Source organism: Epinephelus lanceolatus, chromosome 10, assembly GCF_041903045.1.
Source record: "Epinephelus lanceolatus isolate andai-2023 chromosome 10, ASM4190304v1, whole genome shotgun sequence".
NCBI lineage: Eukaryota > Metazoa > Chordata > Actinopteri > Perciformes > Serranidae > Epinephelus > Epinephelus lanceolatus.
The window spans coordinates 4,828,140-4,843,891 of NC_135743.1; positions in this window are offsets into that span (position 1 = coordinate 4,828,140).

The following is a 15,752-nucleotide window of genomic DNA, read 5'->3' on the forward strand; positions in this document are numbered from 1 at the left end:
GTGGAAATGTAGAATTAAAAGTGATTTTGCAGACAAAAAAAGAAAAGAAAAAACAACCCTGCATCTGACCCCAGTTTTTGTGCAAACCTTTATATATACACAATTTCCCATTTGCCTTCAATAGAATGTGACATGTAAATCAACAAGGCCACATTACGCTCTTGACCTCATCACCTTACTTCTTTACACGCAGTCCTTGAACAAGGTACGGCATGGGAATGGTGCTGATCGGCGCCCCGGGCTACACAGGGTTGTTCTAAGCAGCTGTAGCCTCCTGTGGCTCAGCCTCCAGCTTGTATGTGATTGTTGTCCGTAACAGCGCTCTGGAGGTGAACATAATGGGTTAATAGGCTCCCTCAGGATCTCCTGGTCCCCTGTGGGAGCCCTCAGCCTGCTCACAGCCCCGAGGAGGCCATAATGGGCTGAGGCTGAAACCACCGTGGGGATGTGACACAATGACAGGACGTCAGATTCAAACTCATTTCTACAAAAACAGCAAAAAAAAAAAAAAAATCATCTTTTAATCACAGTATGTGGAGATGATTGAGATTCACGTGGACTCAACCATGGTGTTTATTAACTCTTTGTTTGACCACAAAAGGACCCAAGAATGAACACCAACATTTCTTAGGATTAGATGAAATTCAGGGTCATCTCTTTCTGTAAGATATCATATCAAAATGTATTTTTGCAGCAGAAAATAAATGTAGTAAAGGAAAATGTGAAAATCTCCCCACAGTTGAACAAAACTAAAAGCTCACATAATAAAGTACCAAACTTTACACTTTGTAACATTACATAAGGCAGTCTCTGATTGCATAATTATTCCATGTGCTTATGTTTTTGCTGAGATCCTTCACAGACTAATTCTGTGTGTAGATTACACTCAAGAGTATAAATATCAACACTTTGGTGGTGCATCTGGAAGTACACACTCATCAGAGTTAATTTAACACTCGTTATAGTTTTGAACCCCAAAAAGCTGCATCAACTCTCCAATCAACACTCGTCAACTCTGAATCATCATCACTGAAAAATATGGAAATATGCAAATGCTGCTGTCTTGTTTGAGCTGCACAGGTAGCAGCGATGCACAGGAAACAGAACACGACATGTTAGAGACACATTTTGGGGCTGTGGCTGTGATTTTCAGATTTCAGTTAGTTGTATGTATTTTGTTTCAGATTATATCTCAGAGCAGAGCTGTGGTCGCAGCCCCCCCGCCGGTGCTCTGAAAGGAGCAGTGACCTGCTGAGAGGTTGTGACTGATGCCAGCTAAGCGGGGTGATGATGGAGCAGGGGTGTCGGCGGGGGATGCTGACTAAATGCAGGAAGTTGTTCAGCTGGAGAGGGTTTCAGCCACTTGACTGAGGGGAAATTGCCTTCAGCGCTCCACGAGTACTTAGGAGTGCTTCACTTGAATTTCCTCCCTGAAAAATGGCCAGCCGTGTGAATGCCAAATCAACAAAAGTAGTGGCAGTGTTCATTTCGGGCCCTCAAATGCTCTTCTTGCCTGAGGTTGACAAATCCTGCGTGTGAAAGCACAGTGCAACCTGCCACGCCTGGGCCTCCCCTAACGTCCAACATGAACACATGAATGACTAAATTCTCTACTAAGGGACTGTTCTTTATCTATCCAGGGAATGGGGTGGCTGGGGTGTGACTTTGTTTTTCATTTTCTATTTTGACCCTCCCTGAAGCTACAAATATTTTACCTTGAGCCTCCCTCCGCTATAAATCAGTCACTAGATTTTTAAAACTTACCCTCTGATTTTTGAAAGTTGAAAACTAAAGACCAAATCCTGGAGTTGAAAAAAGCTGAGGTTTTTAACTCTTGTCGTGCACGCTGTTTAATTTGTGCCATGGTTTATTTTTTTAAATGAGACGTAGAATAAAGTGATGTTGATTAAATATCACTATTTTAAGCTCAGATTTAGTTATGTTGGTTTTTTTTCCTGACAGAAGCATTCATCACACATGATGTGTTCAAGGACCTTCAGAGAAAATTTATGTTTTACAGTTTCTGGCTGTGGGAAATGGTGTAATTTTGGCATGTTTTTCAGGCGGGTTTGGAAGACGTGTTTATGCCAAACTGTATGTCCCTCACGAAACCAAAATAAAAAACATAAGTCCCTCCCTAGTGCTTAAAAAATTGACATGCCCCCCCCCCCCCCCCCCCCCCCCCCCCCCCCCTCTTATAAATAACAAACAGTCCGTGAGCATAATTTATGACTTGCTGAACCAACTGTATTGTCCCAGATTATATACAGGGATGTGCAGAAAATGATTTTCATTGTCTTTGTGTTTAGGTTTAAATTTGACTTCACAATTGCCTACATCTCTGTTGGTGCTGTTCCAATAAGCCTTATTACTGTATAGGCATTTAGGGATTACACAGAAATAATTAGGGGAGGAGTGGGTGTCAAAAAAGGGAAGTTTTATGTATTTTTTCTTTTTGTTTTATGGGTAGTCTGATTTTTTTATGACACTGGGGGAGACTTTTAAAATGTTCCCATCCCAGATTTATATTTTATTTCCACCTTGAGCTGCAAAAATATTCTTCCATTTACATTTTAGTGAATGAAACGCCATTTCAAAATCTTTACTTACTGTAAGTGTTTAAGATTAAACAAACTGAGTCGAGTAAATGTTGTTTTATTTTGATATATTAGGAAGAACAGTGTTGTTAGTGAGGTGAGGTCTGTTTTTATGACGTGAACACCAATCCTCATCCTCTGCACCCAGTGTAACACAAAGAACAAGAGGGAGAGCAACAATTCAACACATCAATTATGAGGCTTTGTTAAAAAGAAAATATATAGAAAATAAATAAAGAAAATAACTAAATAAACCCCAGTACACACGAGGACTTTTAAGAATATAAAACAAACATACAGTCCACCTAACTTGTGATTTAATTGCTTCCACCTCACCCTTACTCTTTTATATTTAAAAAATCTGTATACTCTCCCCATTTAAGCCAATATCTCAGTTTCCTCTATGACATCCTGTCATACGCAGCAACCTCTCCCATTTCAGATACCCAGTCCTGATCCTGGACAAAGTGCAAAATGCGAACCTATAGCTATATAATAATATAGCTGTGACTCTTTATCCAGAAGTTCTGAATGATGGTGCATGACCCAAGTGCACGTATCAAAGCGCCGAAGTCTGTGTAACCTACTCAGGGTCAAATTGTAAATGTGTGGAACTTTAAACTTTATCAGTCTTAACCTCAAATTCTTCAACCTTGTCTGAGAGTTGCCACAGATTTGACCACATTTTTCCCCCTAAAAATGACACACACACTTTTCAGAGCTCCCATAGTTTTATTTCCCCAGAGGACAATAACATTTTGTAATAATTCAATACCTCATGTCTTTGTCTACATGACCCAAAAATCATCTTTAAGGCATGACGTATTTGTAAGTACTTCCTGAACTGAGATCTGTTTAAACCAAACTGAGAGGTCTTAGGGCTGCTGTGAAACTGCAGTTTATCTTGGGTGTGTCGGTAAGCTCTGTTCAAAGGGCAGATCCAATTTTATTTTTCATTTATTGTTTTATTTTATTGTACATTTGTATGTTCTGCTGTCACACATTGGTGTTTAAGTAAGTTGTGATTTGTGTTATACTCATTGGACGGGTCATTGTGATTTGGTAGTCAGGCCTCTGCTCCTCAGAGCTGATCTCATCTAATTAGTGGCACCATGACTGATTCATCACACCTGGTAGGAATCTTACTGTGTCTATATCTGCTCTGTGAAGCACTAGTAGTCAAGGACTGAAATGTTTGCTGCTGTTTTTATTCATGTTTTATTATTTCTTGCACTTTGAGCACCTTCTTTTTGTGCACATAACTTAAAACTGACAATGCTTTTTGGCAGTGATCTCAGCCTGTGAATCTTTTTTGTGGCTGTCCAGCCCAGTCATATATTGGTGTGCACGTATCTCCTCTGCCATCCTTTCTTGATAAACCAAATTGAAGCGATAGATCATCAGGTTACAAACCTCCCAGTGTAAGGATTTCCTTGTCAAACCACTCCTTCCACAAAAAGGGAAGTTTGTCAATGCAAAGTTTTGGATTCAACCAAACACTAAAAGCTTTATTCAACAAGGGATTCAATTTAAACCCTGCAAATTGTTCCATACATACTGAATATGAGATGTAATTAGTTTAGCTTTGATAGGTTTAGAAGGCTTTGTGGACAAATAATGCAATAGCGCACCATGGTGGAACATGCCCAGAACATGACCCATGAGGTTCAGCTGTCCTCCCCACCTTGATGATTTTCATACAATCTCTAAGAGGAAAAAAAAAATCACTTGTTACCAAATTAGCTGCGAAAAAATGTGTTGAAAGTTGCACCAGTAACACATGTTTTGCAGAAATGAAAGCCTTAAAGACTGAAGATAAAACACATCCAGTATCTTATCACGAATCCACAGAAACATTAAGTCTGCCACTTTAATAAGCAGCTTTCCTCAGACCTCATTCTGAGGATCTCGATTACTTAAATTCCCTGAGGTCATTATATCGTTGATGTGCTTCGCTGTAATTCACTCTTCTCTTTATCCTTCCTCAAACTGCATACTGGGCCTCTAATTCTGCCTCAGATGACTAAGCAAACCCAAATTTAAGACCCTCGGATAGAACAAAAAAAGCTTTTGCAGTTAGGAAGATCTAAAGAAATCATATTCATCCACTGGCTCAGTGACCATTGTGACAGGGAAGGATCACATTTAGGGCAGAATGGGGCAGCCTCTAATCCCAGAGTTCCTGCAAGGTCCCCTGGTTTAGCACCCCGCGCACTAACAAGGCCTTCCACTGGACCCATTACAAGAGGAAAAACCAACAAAGGCAGTTATTACACACTCCTTATGAAAGACACCAGGGGTGAAGGGGGGCAAGCTGGACACCACCGGAACAAAAGAGCACTGACCGACCGCCTCTCACACCATCACCCCCACCCCGAATCCCCCCACCAACCCGCCTCCAAACCAGCCACTTCCACCACACGCATGCCTCCCAGCTCCAGGCATTGTGGAGGTGCGTGACTCAAGGGGGACAGCAGAGGTCGGGAGAGGTTGGGGGCTTCATGGCCTGTTAATTGAGTGAGCCCATTGAGGGAGCATGTGGCTCAGCGGGGCCTCACCGGGGGCCGAGGCAGGGCTGCGAACGGAGGGGAGCGGCCAGGAAGGCACGCTAGGACAGAGCGATGAACGTTTCCCTCACACACACCGAGACATTCTGCAAAAACACACAAAACTGAACAAATCACTTGAAACTCTTCTGTAGGACACACAGGCCTCAGGCTTCCTCTCACACAAGACTGACTGTTGAGAAACCTCTCAAAAATACATCTCGAATTGTCTTATGAACCATCTCGGCCTCTCAGGTCACCTGGTTGGGACCAAGCTTAACAGAGCTCATTTATTTCATCTAAAAATGCTTAAAATCTTCAAATGAAATATTATTTTCTTTGCACATTTAATTTAACGATTTAGTAGTGTTGTTTTGTGGTGAATGAATTTTTCACATAAGGGAATTAATGCAGTTTCCCCATCAGTGGGTTCAGATTTATTGTGTCATGATGATCAGAATTAAGCTTTAAAACACAAATAATACACACATTTCAAGTAAACACTAAATACTTGAATATTTAGAGCCTGAAACAGTTCAAATATACAGTGAACTGCTGAATAGATACAGTAGCTGACTGCTGCCTAGGATCTTCTGGCCTTAACACCCCCCCACACACACATAGATTTAAAGGTATATCTGGTATATCAAACACTCGCCAGCTAAATTAAAAGTAAAAGCCAACCTCAGATTTGCTCTCGTTTGGCGTTTCGTCTTGCTATATTTGTATTGTTTTTTTCTGTGTCTCCTGGATTCATGCTGCTTATGTCATGGCACCTGGTCATTACCTTTTAATAAAGCCCCAATTTCACCTGAGCGCTGTGGGGGTACATGCCCATAAACATCCCAAACACAGAAAATGAGAAGAAAATAGGAAAATCAAGAGGAGTTGCTGCAGATAAATTCACCTCCACACACTCAGAGTGGGTCCTAAGTGATGACTGAGCGGGATTACTCCTATACGAGTCTGTACATTGTTTCAGGAAAGTTCTGCAGGGTTTATCTTCAAAACAATAGTGAACTTATGTGAACTTTATTGCCTCCATTATAAGAAGGGCATTGTTTGTATTCAGTGTTCAGACACTCCAACTTTAACTCTGAGCTTTACAGCTTCACTGACAGCAGCATTTTTTAATTTTACTGATGTAATATGCCAGAGCAAATTAACTCTTAATAAATTATGACATCTAAGTACTTTATACAATATTGTGTACACAGAACACACATTTATTCACTCCTGCAGGAGACAATACGACACATTAATCGCCTTCTGGAATTTCTGCAACAATTTCTGCACCTCTGCTCCCCCAGCAAAGCAAAGTGGCACTGTGAGAGGTGGACAGAGAGAGCTACGGAAACCCAGGAGGCACAGAAGAGGCAATGTGCAGCAAGTCCATTTCCACAGGAAACATTAAAAATAACCCTAAACAGAAATAACTCATAGAGATAAAAGTCACAAACACTCAACAAAAATTTTAAATGATAAATATAATTAAACAACAAGAAATAATTAAGTGTACTTTTAACACTGTTTCACTGCATGCATGAGAGGGAGAGAAACAGTGTGTTCTCAATGAAAGTATGAGCAGAAACAGGACGCAGTATGATAATGAAGTGGTGTGGAGGTTAGCGTCAGGGTGAGGATGACACGTTCACCATCCTCTCATACCTCTTCTCAACCAGATTAGCTCCAGTTCTTGTTCCAGCTCTGTTCAGGATTCTGGAAACTCTGATACGTCTAGCAAACCAGTCTGTATTTCCACTAGTTTTGAGTGGAACCATTGTAACCAGCGTTGCGTCATCAGTTAAGAGCTACGCACAGTGGTGGCAAAATCACAGATTACATTGTTTACCTGTCAACTTTTGTTCTGTTATTACTGATATTTTTTGATTGTTTTTTCTTTCTTTCAGAGTTAATCCCAGCATTTACCCACAGACCCAACAAGCATTAGCCAACTTTTCCAATTAACAGACATCTGATCTCCTTATAATCATGTCAACACACACTCTGCACTGGTTGAAGAACCTGAAGAAGACAGCAGATTTGCAGAGAGGCACACAGTGAAGAGTCTGATTCATGTCAGAGATGGCTGCTGAAGCTAACCCTTGCGGGACTTCTCCTCACACAGTATTAGCTTCCTCTCTCTGAGCTCTCCTCCTGCAGATCACACTGTCATTTGAATTCACTCAGCAGTGCCGAGACTCGAGTTATTGAACCTCACTGGATTGTATGTTTTCATTAGATGAGTCTCGTCGACTCCATTTCACTAAATCACGAGGGAACAAATAACAGACAAATCAGACTTGTGCAGAGAATCATCTCCGTCCTGCAGGAGGAATTAAAGGGATTCAAACTTGCTCTGTGTGAAATTCTCCAGAATTTGAAACTATGAGGACTCAACTGCTCTGAAATCAGCCTGAGGTTGTTTGGAGATCTAAAGATCAGCGCTGAATCCAGATCTTGGCTGTGCATATGGCATAAAATTATGAATTCATTCAACTGTTCAGACCGTCATATTCAGTCGTTAAGCCCTCACTATCTGCGTTTGAAAAGGTCCCTGAGGGAACCGAGGGGGGACCCACCCAATCCTCCTCTCTTACTCCCCTCACACTGCACATTACCTCATTCTCATCAGCGAGAAAGACAGAAAAGACGGCTACTGATAAAAGAGCGAGGGAAAAAAATGCCCAGAATCCAACACAATCGAAAGAGAAAGAGACGGCGAGAGGAAAAAGATGGGGGGCATGCGTTAATTAACGAGCGACTAATCTCAACCAAATTAATAACCGGGTCATGGATGTGAGGAAGAGAGGGATGAAAAGAGGGGAGAGGAAAGAGGGGGAAAAGAAAGAGAAAAGAGGAATGTAACATGATGTCTGTGGGTACGCCGATGGGAATTTTGTCCCTGTCTTTTCCCCATAACCCCTCCTAACCTCTCCCATTCTCCCCAGCGCTCCGATCACAAACCCTCTTTGTGGCTCTCCAAAAAAACCTTTATCGGATGCCAATTTGCATAAAGGCAACAAGCAACAACACTTTTTTCTCTCTCCTTTGGGATAGGACAGCAGCAGCTCCTCCCCTCGCAATGGCAATGCCATCCTTCTTGTTTTAGGACACACACACACACACACACACACACACACACAGGAGCATACGTGCAGGATGACATGACGATGAATGTGCTTGTTTTATGATTCCCTCAGTGCACATACTGTACGTTTGTGTACAGTGCTCGCACACTCATATGCTGCGTACACACACACACACACACACACACACACACACACACTCAGTCATTGCTCATGCATTCAAAAATGCAGCACACACACCCACACACACATGGCTCCCTTTTGAGCGTAATTAAAACAGGAGGTGCTCACACAATACGCTTTTGTCTTAGCTCATGGCGAGGGGAGGCGGGGCGAGGGGCCGTTGCATATTAATTAGGAGGCTACGGTGTGAAAGCCAATCAGGCGTGTTAAACAGATGACATACTGGGACAAATATGGCACTACTTTCTTGCTGCTCTCCCACGGTGGCGCATGGATACAGGCGGTGCACGCTGCAATTTCCGGCCATGGCACGCTGCCAGTGGTTGGAAATTAGCAGCAGGAGCTGCTAGGATGAATTAGCGGCCTGAACAATGCAGGAGGCTGCGTGCTACGCAGCAGGGAGACAAGAGGTGGCTGACGGCGTGAATGTCACACCGGTAGGTGGCGACGTTGAGTCGAGCAAGCTCAGACCTGCACGACAACTCCTTTTGTTTTTTCCTCCCATAATCCTCAGAATGTGCTTTCAGACCTGAGGTGTAATTAAATGAATGTAATCAGAAAGGTATGTTTTGGATTTCAGATGAAGCCTTTTCACAGCTAACAATGACGAGAAGAAGAGATGTCACCTGGAAAGCATGGCGCCAGGAAACAGACTTTGAGAATGAATGAAAACAATATCACACACAATAACCCCACGTCTCCATTGAGCGCCTGGCTGCCAGCGCACAGTATTTCCCTGACAACAAAAACCGTTAGCCCAGATTTAACGTCAGATGTTCATTCCAAACTGGACACATCTGTTTGGTTATCAATAACGACAGAACTGTTTGGCATGCCGGCAGCTCCCTCTTTTTCTCCCATTCACAACTCTGTTAAAGGAGAACAATTCAGGTGTTATAAATCACCAAAAGGGGAGCGAGCCAGCGAGAGGCTGACAGGCTGTACAGTGGCAGAGGGAGACCTCCAGCACCCTGCCACCATTTTTTTTATCCTCCAGGGCCACCCAGCTTCATTGACGTGGGCGATCCCAACCTCCGTTTCTTTGTTTTTCCTGCTCAATTTCCCTTTTCTCCGGGGTTTCTTTTCTCTGGCGCTCTGTGTTTGGTTGCGAGGTTTGTACCCCATTTCCTTCACGTCCTTCTTTTTTATTTGCTCCTCCTATGCGCCAATTGAATTTGTCTTATTCGGTTAATCTCTCCTGCTCTTTCTCGGCCTTTCTTTTCGCTGTGGCCTATCCCCACCTATCCCTTCCTCTTTGCTTTCCCCTCTTTGCCAGCTCACCCCTCTGTCGTTTTCACCCTCCCTTTCTCATTCTCACCAACCCTCCCCCTCCTCCCCTGCCTCCCACCCTCCCTCAGCTCTACCCATCCCTCTCTGCCATTTCCCCGGTAAGGGGGCACTTTGCTGCTCCTGTCTTTCGATCTCCGCTGTTGGCACTCAGTTCTGAGCGGCCGGCCCAGTGTGTGCGGAGGGGAAGCTGTGTGTGAGCAAACGGGTGCCCACGCCTGCCCCCGGCACCACAAAGGAGCCTTTCTTTGCCCATCAATGGCTTCCATTAACGCCGGGTCCTCTGCCTCTGGAGGGGATGTCAGGCTTCCCGAGATGGCACACAGAGACGGCCATTAGAGGCAGGAAGCCGGGGGCAGGGGCATCATGGGAGAGCTGCCAGGGCAGAGAAGAGGGGGGGGACAAAGAGGGCATGAGGCGGCGTTTTGTGTTCTGAACTCAGCCCTGTGCATATGCAGACACAAACTCCCAAAAGGACACATTTATTCTCTCATGCACACAGAAGGATGCATGCACGTGTGTGTGTATGTGCACGCCACGTTCAGTTGCTGCAGGCTTTTGAAAGCTGATACAGTTATTTTAGGGCTGAATTTATAGATCTATGTATATTTTGTACTGATAATTGTTGAGTTGTTCTGCAAGCACAAAAAAATGTTTGAATTCTCCTTTGGTTCCAGGTTTTAACTTAGCTTTAATTCACACACAATACATGTTAAAAGGATACACTTGTTGGTTTTGGTATTTTTATGTGATTTGTTGGCAATAATAAAAATGTGTGAGTGAGAAATAATGAAAAAATAATTTAGATCTCACACAGGGCGCCAAAATTCTTTTATTTTTATTTATTTTTTGACAGGATTTAGTCTGAAACTGCTCCAGATCTCACCATTCTGTGTTCACTCTCCAAAATCTCTCTATATAAATATCCCCCATGACCACTTTTGAAAGGCCAATATTGTGATGGAAAACTCTTCCTGTGATCTACACAATAACAAGAATACAAACTAAAAAATGAGGGGAAACACTTACTGGCACGCAAACACAGTACATGTGTTATCATGCACCGAGGGCTCACATGTACATACTCTCACACAGACCCAAACCAGCCTCTTGGCAGACGGTGTTGTTGCACCACAGCTCCTGTTGCAACCCTGACATCTCTTTGCCCGCCTTTTTTTTTGTTTTGTTTTTTCATTATTTTCCAAGGATTTCGGGGAAGTTGGCTTTATCTCAGGCTTGTTTGAGAGCAGATGCTGCCAGGGGCCTGTGCATTGAGACAAACAGAGGACGATCATAACTGGGAAAAAGAATAAATGTTATTCATTAACTTAAAATAGTGATCCTTTTGAGTCATGTTGTATATGAACTGCATTCGTTGTCAATATGCGCCCAAATTTAATCCCAAGTTTCCATTTTTCTAAGGAAAGTACATCTTTTATTTTGAAGACGACAGGATACGGGCAGATTGCTGCAGCAGAATGAGAGTTTTTTGTATTTTATTTTTTATTTTAAGAGTTTAAGGCTTTTATCCCTGCTGGCAACAAAATGACTCATTTTTTAGTTGTAATAAAAATTGGGTTAACAATATTTTAAATGTCTAATGATGTTAGAATTTCATGCTGTGTGGACATTAATATTACCTTGTTTTGCAGATGTAGGGTTTCGTGTCCATAACTTACAACTAAATGATGGTATTTGCCGTCAAGATGACGTTAGCATGAGACGTTTAAAAGACGTTGAATTTTGGTTACTTAATAATACAGCTTTAAATCAACAAAATGTCAACGTCATCTGTCGTCAGTATTCTCTGTCAGTTGGCGTTGGCATTAAATTTTGCTCACCTGACGTCACAGCCTAAATTCAACCAAATATCAGTGCTGAAAGACGCTGGTGGCCAGCTAAGAAGAGTAGTAATACACATTTATTAATAAGACTTTTGCAGTGAATGTACAGAGAGATCTGACCACAACACGAGCTTAGAAGACATGCGCAGACACTATGTGCCATTAATAAGATGAAAACAGTTGCGGCTCGAGGGCAGTCTCCCGGCTCTTCCTGCGGGCGCAGAGGAGGGCTATCTCGTCAGAGTGAGATCACAGTGGTGTCTGAGGCGTAGATGTGAAAGGAGGCAGGTCGGCCTTCTCAAGACCTTCTGAGAAGACGCCACGGGATGGTGAAAGGGAGGGTCTGCTCTGTAGGGGGGGGGGGCGTGCTGTGAGAGCAGGTGGGGCGGTGAAAAAGAGATGGGGAGTGTGTGCAGATCAGAGGGGTGTATACGAGCTCGGGATGGTCAGCATCCACTGATCTAATGACGGCCCAGCTTCAGAGCGACGCTGGCTCCCTTTGCACAGCGCCAATTAACTCCAAGGGTGGGGACAGTTGATGGACAAGTCTATTATTAGCATGTGAGGAGTGCCGCAGTGCCTCAAAGAAATCAAAGAAAGAAAAGTCTTGAAGGAAGTGGCAAATGCAAAGTGAATGCGCGTGATATGCTTCATTGGCCCAATTGTGGCCGTGTTGCTTTCTTCTCCTGCTCCCTCCCAGCCACCACACCACCACACCACCGCTGCCACGTCGTCTCATGAGCAGAAAATACAACAAACTCTGCAAATGATGTAATTTGTGTCTCTGCAGCGGTGTCCCCTCTCTGCTGCTGAACTCAATTATCCTACTCTGGGAAACAAAAAGGGAAAATACACCCCTTCATTCAAAGACACATATCAAAGGTTCGTCAAATGCTTAAATCCTTCCAGCTGAGCAGAACGCTGCTTACCGCCCCTCCCCATTCGTCCCACCTATCATTGTCTCCAAGCAGGAGGGGTTTGCTCGTTGATTGGGCTCCATTTCAAACACATTTTTCATGTCCACCAATAAGTTTCTTCAAGGACAATCGGTGAACCACAAAACACACTGAACAACATTTCTACCCATGGTTCAATCACATCGGTTTGCTGCTTATGCTCATGTTCTTCAACTTCTGCAGTACTAACGTTGGGCCCTCTGCCTACCCACTTCCACTGCGTTTCCACAGTCATGGGGAGGATTTGCCGCATTGCGTGCCTTCCCAGACTAACTAGTGAAAACCCTCCGACAGCCTGCAGTGATGCCAACTGTAACATTCTGGATTTTGTCATGATATTTCTTCATTTATTTCAAAGTACTTACCTCTTGTGTCACTGCAGTTTCCTGTGTTTTCCTGCCTTTCATCAACCACACCTGCTGCCACTTACTCACCTGCCCCTGATTATCCTCTTAGCCATCACTGTGTATATATACTAACCAGCTCCTCATGTCTCTGCCAGATAGCCTTCTAGCAATCTCTGTGTTTGATTCCCTGGATTTTTTTTAACTTTGCCTGTTTTGGATTTAAGGATTTTTTTCCTACTCCCAGTCTGTTTTGTTGTTTTGTTTGTGTATTACCTTTTTGGACTGAAGTAAAAACTGAGAGTGGGAGTGGGTAGGGTCCAGTTTTGGAAGCACCCGTTGTTTCCAAAATCACTCCCTCGTTCACTCATTCATTACCCCCTCAGTGCTATACTCTATAGTGATCACTAAACTGAGATTTCAGATGGTAATGAATCATCATTCTGCACCACCGCTGACAGCTGCAGTCTCATGATGATAAGTTACAAGCGAAAGCAAAGCTTCACAGGGTTTTTTGCATAAAATAATGTGAGTGCTTTCTGTCGGGATGTTAGACAGTGACTCAAACACTCAAATGAAATAATAACAATCCCACGAGGAAGCCCATGTGATGCAATAGAAAGCTCCACAGAGTTACTGATAAAACTCGTGATGAGATTGTTTTTGTCAACTGTTGTTCCCAAGGTCAGGACTGAACTGTCAGTCTCAACTTTTATGCTAACTTAGACAAAGTGTTTAAAGTGCTCAGAAAAACATGGAAATTTGGACATCTACATTTCCATGGGCGACATCATCTGCTGAGGAAGATTGTGTAACACGATCAAACACACTAGAACACTTACTGACTGGAGTTTTTGCCAAATGATAGAAAAAGTAAATATTTTTCAAAAACAAAACAATGCAGTGTTTAGCAAAAATTAGCATGTTGTTAGCTACATTTAGATACTCAACACTGAATACATTTTGTGGTACAAGTAAAATGTTGGAAATGCTTAGAAGATGGAAGATACTTCAACTGCTCAGAAAAAAACTGAAATTTGAAGATGTTCTTCTTTTAGCTTCTAAGTGGACCTTGTGGTGAAATTGATTTTGTCAATAAAAAAATAGAAAAAACAAAAAAACGGAAACTCTAAACTCTATGAAACTCGCTCTGTTTTGGTTTCCACTGACAAAAGTTGTTGATAGTTAGTGGTACTTTTTTTGGTACCATCTTGGATGAGGTTCCAAGCGAGCTGAGCTGATACTAGAAGGTGGTACTTGAACCACATTTTCAAAAATGGTAGCCCACAAAACTTCCCCATACATTACGCTCTACAATTAACAAAGTGTAGAACTTTCTTTGTCTGTTTACTGATGAAAGGATTCAGCAAGTGTCACACTGAAGATGACGTGAAGGCAGTTTCATGTGGTGTTGTCATGGCTGAGAATCCCACCTAGGCTGACAGGGTACCAACTGCAGTGGATAACAAAATAGAGAAAAGGAAATGGGACCAATAGTGAGTTGAGTTGAGTTGGGTCGAGTCCAGTCGAGTTGAGTCGAGTTGGGTCGCACCATGCAGTGGAAATAAGGCATAAGAACTCAAGTACTACAGGTAAGGACCATACAAATACCCCACAACTGTACCTAAGCTCTTTACTTCATTTATTCATTCATTCAGTATCCGTAACCACTTATCTTATTCAGGGTCTTGGGGGCCTGGAGCCTATCCAAGCTGACAGTGGGCAGGTGGTGGGGTACACCCTGGACAGGGCACCAGACTATCACGGGATTGACACATAGAGACAGACAACCATTCACACTCACATTCTGTCACAGTTCTGCACTACTGGTACCCCTCTCACTTCTGCCTGACTAGTCACTCAGCTCCCATTCATTCAGTAGTTTTCATTCACCCTTGTGTCCTGCACCTGCGCATCAGTCACACCTTCCTCACTCAGTTCCTCATTACTCTCAGCCAGCATATACCCCAGTCTCTCAGACACTCATTGCCAGATTTTTCTTCACCACTCAAGCAAGGCTCTCCAGCACTTTTATCTGGACTGATTCCCTGTTGCCGACCCTGCCTGCCCCTGACCTACCTGTAGAGTCTGATTCCCGGTATGTGCCTCAGGCTTCTGTCCCTGACCACATGACCTGATTCCATGTCCTTGGTTCCTGTTTGCCTGTGGCTGCTTGACATTACCATCTGATGACAATGCTCCAGTGTGAGTGTCCCAGTCTGCTTACCTGTGGTTTCCTGTGCTCGAGAGATTGTCACCACACTTGCCATTGTGTGTGCGTCCTGTGAGAACTTACCTGCCGGTTTCTTGACCCTCTGCCTGGCCTCAACCTACCTTCAGCCTGCCCCCTACTGGTTCGTCTGCTTGGACTGTGTACTTACTGTACCTGGTTCTGGTTCTTCTGCCTCCACGACTACGTCTCCTGCCTGCTCCTACACCAAACCATCGCCCGTTATTGAACTACACGGCGTGTGTGTATGGGGAAATGTCTCTGGCTACTTACCTGCCTGACAGCCCGCTTCTAATAACCTGGTTAGTTCAGCCAGACTTTGTGGAGAGACTTCACTAGACTGTTGAACTGTGCTGTGTGCAAATTTCCTGCCCTGCCCCTGCTGAGTTGAGGCATTAAACGTCATGACGTCATTAGTCTCCTGTGTGCTGCATTGAGGCCCTAACACATCCTGTTACACATTTACTCCTATGGACAATTTAGAGTCACCATTTAATCAAACCTGCATGTCTTTGGATTGCAGGAGGAACCTCTTGGTGTGAGGTGACAGTGCTAACCACCGCACCACCATCTTGCATATTCTTTACATTAGTATTTTCATTTTATGCTACTTTACACTTCTGTCTTCCTGTTTTTATGATATGATGCACAGTTTTAGATTCAACTGCAGAACAGT